Below are 12,509 nucleotides of genomic sequence, written 5' to 3' on the forward strand. Positions count from 1 at the left end.
TCGGGAAAGTGGAAAGCAGGGACCCAAATAGATACTCGAGACACCCTTGTTCATAACAGCCTTATTCTCAATAGCCTCCACTTTAGAGGCCACCTTAATGTCCACCAATAGAGAAATGGAGAAACAGATGTGTGTACATATCATGGAATATTATGCAGCCTTAAAAAGACAGAAATTCTGACACATGCTACAATGTGGGTGGAATTTGAGGACAGTATGCTCAGTAAAATAAGCCAGACATGAAAGGACAAATGCGGCATGATGCTGTTTATAGGAGGGATGTCGAGGAGTCACATTCAGAGAGCCAGGCATTGAGATGGCGGCTTCCAGGGGCTGGGGAAGGTGACAGGGAGTTAGGATGTAGTGGGTATGGGGTTTCGGTTTGGGACGATAAGAAGTTCTGGAGCTGGGCGGTGGTGACGGTTGCACAACAAGGTGAATGTAACTGTACGTTCAATACGGTTAAGATGGTGAATTTTAGGTTCTGCATATATGACCACAGTAAAAAAGAGAAAAGGAGTGCCCGTTGCAAAGAAGAGGGAGGAGGAGAAGTAGTAGTAGCAGCAGCCGCTGGTGGTGGTGTTGGTAGGGATGCAGAGAGACTGGAGGCCTTCCCATACCTTGCTGGTGGGAATGTGAAACAGTGTAACTGCTTTGGGAGTCAGTCTGCCAGTTCCTTAGAAAATTAGACATGAGGGGCACCTGGGTGGCTCAGTGGGTTAAGCCACTGCCTTCAGCTCAGGTCATGATCTCAGGGTCCTGGGATCGGGCCCCACATGGGGTTCTCCGCTCAGCAGGGAACCTGCTTCCCCCTCTCTCTCTGTCTACTTGTGATCTCTCTCTCTCTGTGTCAAATAAATAAGAAAAAAAAAAAAAAAGAAAAGAAAATTAGACATGAAGGTAGCAGAGGACCCAGCACTTCCGCTCCGGGATGTACACCGGCCAGAGCTGACAGCATGCATTCATACATGTAATCAGCATTTTTTTTAAAGATTTTTATTTATTTATTTATTTGACAGACAGAGATCACAGGTAGGCAGAGAGGCAGACAGAGAGAGAGGAAGGGAAGCAGGCTCCCTGTCGAGCAGAGAGCCCGATGCGGGGCTCGATCCCAGGACCCTGGGATCATGACCTGAGCCAAAGGCAGAGGCTTTAACCCACTGAGCCACCCAGGCACCCCTGTAATCAGCATTATTGACTGGAGCCCCAAAGTGCAAACAACCCAGATGTCTATCACCTGACGAATGAAGAAATAAAATGCACTGATTATCTACATACGGAGTGCTATTCAGCCACAAAAAGGGTCTAAGGACTGATACATGCTATACCATGGATGAAACTAGAAAATATTGGGCGCCTGGGTGGCTCAGTGGGTTAAGCCGCTGCCTTCGGCTCAGGTCATGATCTCAGGGTCCTGGGATCGAGTCCCGCATCGGGCTCTCTCCTCAGCAGGGAGCCTGCTTCCCTCTCTCTTTCTCTCTCTCTGCCTGCCTCTCTGTCTACTTGTGATCTCTCTCTGTCAAATAAATAAATAAAATCTTAAAAAAAAAAAAAGAAACTAGAAAATATTAAGCTCAGTGAAAGAGCAAGAAAAAAAGGCCATTTCTCTGATTCAATTTATATGAAATGTCCAGATAGGCAAATCTAGAGAGACAAAGTCAATTGCAGGGCATGGGGAATGACTGCTTAATCGGTACAAGTTTCCTCTTTTTTTTTTTTAGGTTTATTTATTTGAGGCGGGGAGAGGCAGAGGGAGAGGGAGACAATGAATCTTAAGCAGACTCCCTGCTGAGTGTGCGGCCTGACTTGGGGTCCATCCCAGGACCCCGAGATCAGGACCTGAGCCGAAATCAAGTCAGCCGCTTAGCTGACTGAGCCACCCAGGTGCCCAGTATAGGTTTTCTTTTTAAGGTGATAGAAATTTGTGGAATTAGATAGTGGGGATGGTTGTGCAACACTGTGAATATACTAAAAATAAAACACTGAGTTCCACACTGTAAAAGGGTGAGTTTGGGGGCATCTGGGTGGCTCAGCGGATTAAGCACCTGCCTTTGGCTCTGGTCGTGATCCCAGAGTCCCGGGATTGAGTCTCACATCGGGCTCCCTGCTCAGTGGAGACCCTGCTTCTCCCTCTGCCACTCCCGCTGCTTATGTTCTCTCGCTCTCAAATAAATAAAATCCTTTAAAAACAAACAAACAAATCAAAGACAAAAGGGTGAGTTTCATGGTATATGAGTTATATCTCAATATAGCTGTTATAAGAAAGATCTCGCTAAGAAAATAAAATATCATAAACCAAGTGAAAATTGGGCAGGGGTGCCTAGGTGGCTCAGTGGGTTAAGCCTCTGCCTTCAGCTCGGGTCATGATCTCAGGGTCTTGGGATCGATCCCTGGGTTCTCTGCTGGGCGGGGAGCCCGCATCCCCCTCTCTCTTTCTGCCTGCCTCTCTGCCTACTTGTGATCTCTGTCTTTCAAATAAATAAAATCTTCAAACAAAAAAAAAAAAAAGAAAAGAAAATTGGGCAAAAAAATTGAATAGACATTTCATTAAAGAAACACAAATGGCGGGGCGCCTGGGTGGCTCAGTGGGTTAAGCCGCTGCCTTCAGCTCAGGTCATGATCTCAGGGTCCTGGGATCGAGTCCCACATCGGGCTCTCTGCTCAGCAGAGAGCCTGCTTCCCTTCCTCTCTCTCTGCCTGCCTCTCTGCCTTCTTGTGCTCTCTCTGTGTCAAATAAATAAATAAAATATTTAAAAAAAAAAAAAAAAAAAGAAACACAAATGGCCAAATAAGTACGCAAAAAGATGCTTGATTTCGTTAGTCATTAGGAAAATGCAACTTAAAACCACAATGAGATTCCAGTGTACAGCCACTAGAGGGCTATTAAAAGAGACAGACAATGCCAACTGTTGGCAGGGATGTGGAGAGACAGGAGTCCTCAGACTTGCTGGTGGGAACACAAAATAGTCAGCTACTTTGGAAAGCAGTTTGGCAGTTTCTTAACTTTTTTTTTTTTAAGTAATCTCTACACCCAACATGGAGCTCGAACTCATGACCCCGAGACCAAGAGTCACATGCTCTACTGACTGAACCAGCCAGGAGCCCCTGTTCAGCAATTTCTTAAAAGATTAAACATAAACTTAGCATATGACCAAGGAATTCCACTCCTAAGACTCTACTCAAGAGAAATGGAAACATATGTCCACACAAAGACTTGGACGTCAATGTTCATAGCAGCATTAGTCATAGCTCTAAACTGGAAACAATCCACATGTCTATCAACCAGTGAGCAGATAAACAAATGTGGGCATGGCCGTCCACTGGAACACTAGTCAGCAATAAAAAGAAATGAAGTACCGACAAGTGCCAAAACAAGCACGAATCTGGAAAACGCTATGTTAAGTGAACAAAGTCAGAAGCCAAAGATGGCACATTATACGATGTCATTTACATGAAACAACCAGAAAAGGGTAATTTATAGAGAGAGAAGAAGACCAGGGATTGCCCGGGGCTGTGCATGGGAGCAGAGAGTAACACCAAAGGGGCCATGAGGGAACTTTCTGGGGTGATGAAAATGTTCCAAATTAGAGGTGGGTAATGGTTGCACAATCTGTAAATTTACTAAAAACCATAGAACTGTATGTACACTTGCAATGGGTAAATTTTATGGTAAAGAAATTATATCTCAGAGGTGCTTGGGTGGCTCAGTCTTTTAAACATCGGCCTTCGACTCCAGTCATGATCCCAGGATCGTGTCTCACATCGGGCTCCCCGCTCAGCGGGGAGCCTGCTTCTTCCTTTGCCTGCCGCTGCCCCTGCTTGTGTCCCCTCACTCTGTCAGGGGTGCCTGGGTAGCTCAGTCAGTAAAGTGTCTCTCTGTCAAATAAATAAATAAAATCTTAAAAAAAAAAAGAAAAAATTATATCTCAATAAAGCTGTTAAAAATGGTTGCAAGGGAATTTATTGGCTCAATAAAAGAAAACTCTAGAGCTGTGGCGTCAGTTTGGTAGTCGCCAGCCACCCAGGGCTACTGAAGGCTTGAAATACAGGTAGTCCAAATAGAGACACTAGATGTCATACTTAGCATGAACAACAGAATGTAAGATGTTTCATTAATCATATTTTACATTATTATATGTTAAAATGTTACTATTTTGGATATTGGGTTAAATAAAATATATTCCTAAAACTATTTTACTTCTTTTTAATGAGGCTGCTAGTGATTTACCCAGATGACTTACGTTATATTTCTGTTGGATGGTGCTACGCTAGAGGCAGATCAAACTTCAGATGGACCTTGATCTAGCAGCTTGATGGTGTACCCAAGACCTGATTTCTTTCCAGTTCTCTATTTGGTCTTCTGTGGAGTGGGTTTCATCCTATAGCCAGCAGCTCTTAGAGGGACAGTCTTCCTTATCCAAGAGCAGAGTCTGCGTATCAGCATTTTTCAAAAGGGCTAGGATTCACCCATTAGCCTAGCTGACGTGCTCACACCTGAATCAATCCTGAGGACAAGAAGATGGACTCACAGGGCTCCTGGGTGGCTCAGTCATTAAGTGTCTGCCTCCGGCTTGGGTCATGGTCCGGGGGTTCTGGGATCGAGCCTTGCATTGGGCTCTCTGCTCAACAGGAAGCCTGCTTCTCCCTCTCCCACTCCCCCACTTCTGTTCCCTCTCTTGCTGTGTCTCTCTCTGTCAAATAAATAAATAAAATCTTCAAAAAAAAAAAAAAAAGGGGAGAGCGAGAGAGATAGACTCAGTGGATAGCTTACATGCCTCACTCCTAGAGCTGGTCATGGGTCAGCCTCCCCCGAACCATATTCTTACTAGAACTGAAATTAAGAGTGTTGAGAAGGGGAAAGGATGGAATGGGTGCTGGAGAAGCAACCAAGAAATGTTCCCCATTGAAAAAAGTTCACGAATAATAATAACACAAAGTGACCAGTGAGATCATAGAGGTGTGAAGAGATGTCCTGGGGTATATTCTTGTTGTTTATTATTTCTGCTTTTTCTCACTCACACTTTACTGTCTCCTAGTATGCCTGGTTACTTTTGATTGAATACCATATATTGTATTGAAGACTTATTGTAGAAATAAGTTGGAACCTAGGATGATGTCGCTATGTTTGTTTCTGCAAAATTCCTGGGGACACTAGCCTTCCAGAACCATCTAAATCCAAGTCCTAGCCTCAAGGTTGCCGGACCACCCAGACGGCATGATGGTAGTTGGCAAGCACACGCGACGTGCTCTAGGTTTACCCTTCTGCTTAGGTGATGGCCCATTAGGGTCCCAGACTAAGGTGTGCATGTGTCGTTTATTTCAGTTTCTGCCCTTGGTGGTCCCCAAACTCCAAGTTCTGTCCCCTTGACCCCATGAGGCCTCCGAAGGTGCACTTCAGCCTTACAAGAGACTCGTCCTACTCTGCCCCGCGCCCCACCCACCCAAGCCTAAATTCCCCTCCTGCGGGGCTTTTCCTTGCCAGTTCCTGTCCACTCCTGGGGCTTGGTTGGGTAATTCCTTACTCTCCAGCTAGCTCCTTGTTGCTTTTAAGAAGTTTATTTTGGGAGGGGGGGAAAAAAAAAAAAAAAAGAAGTTTATTTTGGGGGGCGCCTGGGTGGCTCAGTGGGTTAAAACCTCTGCTGGGGTCATGATCCCAGGGTCCTGGGATCAAGCCCCGCATCGGGCTCTCTGCTCAGCAAGGAGCCTGCTTCCCCCTCTGCCCCCTCTGCCGGCCTCTCTGCCTACTTGTGATCTCTGTCTGTCAAATAAATAAATAAAACCTCAAAAAAAAAGTTTATTTTGGGGCGCCGGGATGGCTCAGTCAGTTAAGCATCCAACTCTTCATTTCAGCTCCGATCATGATCTTGGGGTTGTGGGAGGGAGCCCCACATCATCGGGCTCCCTGATCAGCAGGGAGTCTGCTTCTGCCCCTCCCCAGCTTGTGCTCGCTCTCTTTCAAATAAATGAATAAAATATTTAAAAAAAATAAATGTTCCATTCTACTTTTTAGTTGAACTTGAGAGCAATTTGGGTGGAAATGCCAGTTCCCAGAATGCCTCACCAATGACGTTCATCTTACCAAATCCAGCAATCCTCATCTTACGTGACCTTTCAGAAGATCTGATGCAGCTGATAACCTCCTTTTCCTTGAAATATTATCTTTACTTAGTTTCCAGAATACATGTTTTCTTTTATCTTGTTGATTTGTTTTTTCTACCTCCCTGGCTGTTCTTCCTTATCTGCTGTTATATTGGGGTATCCCAAGTTCAGACCTTAGACAGGTTCTCTATCTGTGCTCACCCACTTGTTGACATCCCAGTCTATGTGCTTGAAACACACACACACGTACACACACCAGTCTCAAGTGTATATAGCCATGCTGGAACGCTCCTGAGTTCCAGATTCCTATCTCTAGCTGCCCCATCTCCATTTGAATGTTTAACGCCATCTCAAAGTCGGTATGTCTAAAACTGAACTCTTGTCTTTCCTGCCCCCAAATACTCCATCTGCAGTTGTTCCTATCTCAGATGATGGCCTCTTTGGGTCATATGACCCCTATATTCACAATCGTCCAATGGTTCCTCTTTCCATTGGGAAGAAAAGTCAAAGTCCTCACAATGACCTATAACATACTATGCCGTCTGGTCCCAATTCACATTCTAATCTCATCTCCCTCTCATAGTCTCAGCTCCAGCTGTTTGTTTTTCTTTGAACACCATAAGCACGTGCCTACCTCAGGACCTTTGCACTTGCTGTTTCCTCCATTTTGAGGAGTTACCTAAGGGCTCAGTTCCTTGAGTCTTTAACCACCTTCTCTGATTGGCCAATTTAAAGTTGACACTACCCCTCCCTTCCATCCAGTATTCCCTATCCCCTTTTCTGCTTTATAATTTCTAGGACACTTACCACTAACATGCTAAAAAAAATTTTTTTTAAAGATTTTATTTATTTACTTGAGAGAGAGAGCAAGCACATGAGCTGGAGGAGGGGCAGAGAGAGAGGGAGAAGCAGACTCCCTGCTGAGCAAGACCTTCAGATCATGACCTGAGCCAAGGACAGACACTTAACCAACTGAGCTATCCAGGTGCCCCTAAAATTTCGTATTTATTTTGTTTGATCTTCCCATGAAAGCTGGAGTTGTTGTTTTGTTCTCAGGTATATCTGCAGTTCCTAGGATAGTGGCTGACGTATGGTGGGCAACAACTAAAAAGGGCTTGAATGACTGAATGAAGTTCATTCAGGCCTTGTGGTCCAGTAAACGAGGGCCTGGCTGTCCTCTCCTGAAGCTGAAGGCCCCTCCGCTAAGAGCACTGAACTTCAGCTTGCGACTACGGCCACTTCCTGCCATCTCCAACACTGGCACCACCACCCCAGGCCACATGCACCATCCCCTCTGGGCTGGATTCTGACAGCAGCTTCCCAATAGGCTGCCTTGTTTCCTCTCGCCCTGTTCCAATCTATGACTCACACAGCAGCCAGTCATCTTACCAAAAAAAAAAAAAAAAAAAAAAAGCAAGTCAGATCAGGTCACCCCCTGGCATTGCCACGGCCACGGCCACATATTGGAGTTAGGTTAATCGAAGACCCTGTGAAGCCCCAGCAGCAGCTTCTCCAGTTTGTGGCTGTCCCACGCTACCCCCACCCCCGGTCTCTTGTTCTGGCAACCTGGGCTTCTTTTCAGTTCTTTGAAGGGGCCAAACTCTTCTTGGCTTCAGGGCCTCTGCACATGCTATTCCTTTGTCTGGAACAAGAGCCAAAAGTGGGTGAGAGGAGCTTTAGCTGAACTCCTCCATCCCCACCCCACCCCCACCCCCACATACTCGCTCACTGCAACAGTGAGCCCGGTATGGAGCAGAGCATCAAGACAGGTCCTGCCCAGGTCCTCGTTCCAATCATATTGCTGCCCCGAGGCCCCATGATCTGGAAATTTTGGAGCCTTGGTCACTGAGGCAAACGACTTAACCTAAACCCTGCTCACCCTTCAGGGCTTATACAAACAGTATTTTCTCTAAGAGGTCCCCCTCTGCCCCCTACGACCTCCTCGTCCAAATCAGGTCCATTCAAGGCATCCGCATAGCACTATTCCAATCACATGTTTTTATTCTTTCTTGACCTGTCCCTTCCTCATAAACTTTGTGAAGGTAAAGATCCTGTCTTTCTGGCTTACTACTGTCTCTGAAAATGCTTTTTTGGAAAGAAGTCCTTTGCTCAGAATAAAGGCACGATGCAAATTGTGTGCGCGTATGTGTGTGTTTGCATGTGTGAGATACACAGTGACAGAGGCAGACAGGGAGGGAGAGTTGAGGAAGAGGACAAGGAATGTGACAGAAAAGAATGGCAGGAAGAGGGGAAAGACCGGCAGACCACCTCCATCACCCTCCGAAAGGGGAAGAGGAAGGAGAGGAAGGAATGCCCAGGCAGCAGCTCCCCCCACCCAACCCCAGCCCTCACAGTTGTCAAGAAAGTCAGTCCTGGTACAACTCCAGCCTCCTCTCACCAAGTACAAAGAAACCTGTTATGTAATTGGTTTTAATCCCAGAGTGGCAGGGCTTTGGGAATAAAAAGCCTGCAAGGGGATGAAGGGGAAGGAGATAGACGCTGGTGTCCCAACCGCAGGCGGGGTTTGGAAAGGCCCTGCCAAGCCTCCTTGCAACACCGTGTTCTGCCCAAGCTGAGTTACCCAGGGCCCAGCAGTGCGGGCCTGGGAACTACCTTACGGCCACGATTTAGCTCCGCCTTGGGCTCCCAGCTGTGAAGGATCATGAAAAGAACAGCCGTAATCAGAAGGCCACCATCGCGGGGATCAGGAGATGGTACCTGTGCACATGTTCGGTGATAAACTGGAGGGCTCCGTGCCTGCGTGCGGCTTTGTGTCCCTGCGTGAAGTCCTGAGGGACAGGATCCACGTGACCCCCGTGAGAGTCCTCATGTGGGCAGGGAAGGGTTTTCTTCAGAATAGATACTAGACGTCGGTTTTGCCAACCCGGTTATTTGTTCTGGATAAACTCCTACTTTCAAGGAGTTGAACTAGCCGCTGGAATGGTTAAGGAAGGCTCTTTTAGGTAAGGGGAACCACACGGGGACCCAGTTAATAGGCGCAGCTGTGTAAAATCTTCTCAGGTAATGCTGCCCCTTATCATTTTTATGAGCTCATTTACAACAGAGGGCTGGTCCCAAGTTATTGGCTGTGTATGTATTTCAGGCTCAAGTCCAAGATCTATGGCAAAACAACAGTTCTGGTTCAAAGCAAGGCTCTTCAAGAGCTTGTAAAACCAACAGAGGAGTCATAAGGATGCCAGCTACTCCTGGCACCATTCACAAATCCATCCGCCTGTCGTCAGTGCCTCGGGCCCTCTGAAATCCTGCCCTAAAACCCCATCAGCTCTGTAATTGCTACCTTTGGGTCTACAGGGTAACATCCCTGGAATCTAGAAGTTAAACCCTTCAAGTCCCCGCACGACAGATAGGATTAGTTAACGTGCACCAGGCCCTAGCGGGAACAGGCTGTCTCCCTGGTGAAAGCCGGAAGAGCTGCCCTTGGAAGTTCAATCCAGGCATGCCTGCATGTGCAGGAAGCAGGGGTCGAACAAGAGCTCAGAAAAGCTTCTGAACGGCAGGTGAGGGGCTCTGAAGGGTCCGGAAGACACGAGAGAGGGGCGCCTGGGTGGCTCAGTGGATTAAAGCCTCTGCTTTCGGCTCAGGTCATGGTCCTAGGGTCCTGGGATCAAGCCCCACATCGGGCTCTCTGCTCAGCAGGGAGCCTGCTTCCTCCTCCTCTCTGCCTGCCTCTCTGCCTACTTGTGATCTCTATCTATCAAATAAATAAATAAAATCTTTAAAAAAAAAAAAAAAAAAAAGACACGAGAGAGGAAGGATCTAGCACTCACCAGAATAGAGGGGGACCCGGTGGGCAGGTATATCCCACAGAGAGCACACTGTCCTACCTCAGCGACACGACCCATGTATCACACACATGACTCCCGGTGCCCTGGTCCGTGCTCACTGAGGCCTCTGATCCTGACTTCCTGCGCAAGGGAAGTGTTGCTGAGCGGTCGCCATGACACTGGTCTTAGGCCTCTTGGCAATTTTATTTCTCATTATAAATTAATAAATCATCATTTTGATAAGCCTCTTGAGAGTCCCTTTATTCTTCTCTGAACGCGATCAACTCTGATTTTAGACTTGTACAGCGATATCTGGACCTCAGCCCAGCCTGAGTGTACCACCATACTCCCCACTCACATTTTAAGGTGTTTTTTTTTTTTTGGTTTTTTTTTTAAAGATTTTTTTTTTTTTTTAATTTATTTGACAGAGAGAGAGATCACAAGTAGGCAGAGAGGCAGGCAGAGAGAGAGGAGGAAGCAGGATCCCCGCGGAGCAGAGAGCCCGATGTGGGGCTCGATCCCAGGACCCTGAGATCATGACCTGAGCCGAAGGCAGTGGCTTAATCCACTGAGCCACCCAGGCACCCCCCTTTTTTTTTTAAATTTTTTAAGATTTTATTTATTTATTTGACAGACAGAGATCACAAGTAGGCAGAGAGGCAAGGCAGAGAGAGAGGAGGAAGCAGGCTCCCCACTGAGCAGAGAGCCAGATGCGGGGTTCAATCCCAGGACTCTGGGATCATGACCTAAGCTGAAGGCAGAGGCTTTAACCCACTAAACCGCCCGGGCGCTCCTCCCACATTCTTAATCAGTACTTGCCCATTATTGACCACAGCCTCAAAATCCTGTCGTAGGCATTTCCATGACCGATTGGTGGGACCAGGAATGGGAAAACACCTTTCATCCCTGAAGCCCTGGCCCAGGACAACTTGGCCAGCGTCTTTGACAGCGTGATAAATGGTTCTTATGGCAGAAGTTACAGTAAGTATGATTTCAGGAAATGGCAAGCCAGCTTAGAATGCCCCAAATCAGGGTTATTTTCTGGAGTACATTCATCTATTTATTCATAATAATGTACAGCAAGAATAGAACAAAGAACAGTCATCGTGTCACTTTCTAAGTATTGCTTTGTACATGATCCAGCATCGAGCAATGGCCTTACACTCTTGTGTACCTCAAGGAGCAACACACTTCTGGGCTCAAAGATTCTTTGTAAATAAACTGACCTATGTCCTCTGGGAATGTGGACCGCCATTTAAACCGGGCCATTGAAAACAATGTTTATCAGATGTTTATATTGGTAGAGCAAAAAGTTTGGGATAGCCAAGCACAAACTTAGACTATAAACTTGTATTTTATAACTCTATTTTTGCATCAAAAACCCCTCATGTGTGGGGCGCCTGGGTGGCTCAGTGGTTAAGCCGCTGCCTTCGGCTCAGGTCATGATCTCAGGGTCCTGGGATCTAGCCCCGCATCGGGCTCTCTGCTCAGCGGGGAGCCTGCTTCCTTCCCCTCTCTCTGCCTGCCTCTCTGCCTGCTTGTGATCTCTCTGTCAAATAAATAAATAAATCTTTAAAAAAAAAAAAAAAACAACCCTCATGTATTATAAAACAGGAATAAAATATACAGTTGATAGAGCTGACCCTTGAACGACATAGGGGTTAGGGGTACTAACTCCTGTTCAGTCCAAAATCCACACCCAATTTTTGACTCGCTCAAAACTTAAGTACTAATAGCCTACCATTGATCAGGACCCTTACTGATAACATAGTTGAGTATATATTATATACTGTATTCTTATACAAAGCAAGCTAAAGAAAGCGCTATTAAGAACGTAATAATGGGGGCGCCTGGGTGGCTCAGTGAGTTAAGGTCTCTGCCTTCGGCTCAGGTCATCATCCCGGGATCCTGGGATGGAGCCGAGAGCCCCACATTGCGCTCTCTGCTCAGTGGGAGTCTGCTTCCCCCTCTTCTCTGCCTGCCTCTCTGCCTACTTGTGATCTGTCGAATAAATAAATAAAATCTTAAAAAAAAGAACATCATAATGAAGAGATAGCACAGATACAGTTCTGTGCGGTATTTATCAAAACAATTCGGGCGCTTGGGTGGCAGTCAGTTAAGCATCTGACTCTTGGTTTCGGCTCTGGTCATGATCTCACAGGTTGTGAGATTGAGCTCTGAAGATTTTGTCTCCCTCTGCCCCTCTCCCTCCCCAGGCACTTGCGTGCGCGTGCTCTCTTTCAAATAAATAAATATTAAAAAAAAAAAAAAATCCATGTGTGGGGCGCCTGGGTGGCTCAAGGAGTTGGGCCTCTGCCTTCGGCTCAGGTCATGATCCCGGGGTCCTGGGATCGAGCCCCACATCGGGCTCTCTGCTCAGTGGGAAGCCTGCTTCCCCCTCCCCCTCTGCCTACCTCTGCCTACTTGTGATCTCTGTCAAATGAATAAATAAAATCTTAAAAAAAAAAAAAAAAAAGCATGCGTAAGTGAACCTGTGCATTTCAAATCCGTGTTGCTCCAGGGTCATCTGTTCTAAGATTCACAGTCAGAATTTGGTGGAAGGATTCCAGGTCCTGCTTTTACTTTTGTTTTTTCCAAATGTTCTGTGAATCGTTATTACTCTTA

Source organism: Meles meles, chromosome 13 (assembly GCF_922984935.1).
Source record: "Meles meles chromosome 13, mMelMel3.1 paternal haplotype, whole genome shotgun sequence".
In the NCBI taxonomy this organism is placed as follows: Eukaryota; Metazoa; Chordata; class Mammalia; order Carnivora; family Mustelidae; genus Meles; species Meles meles.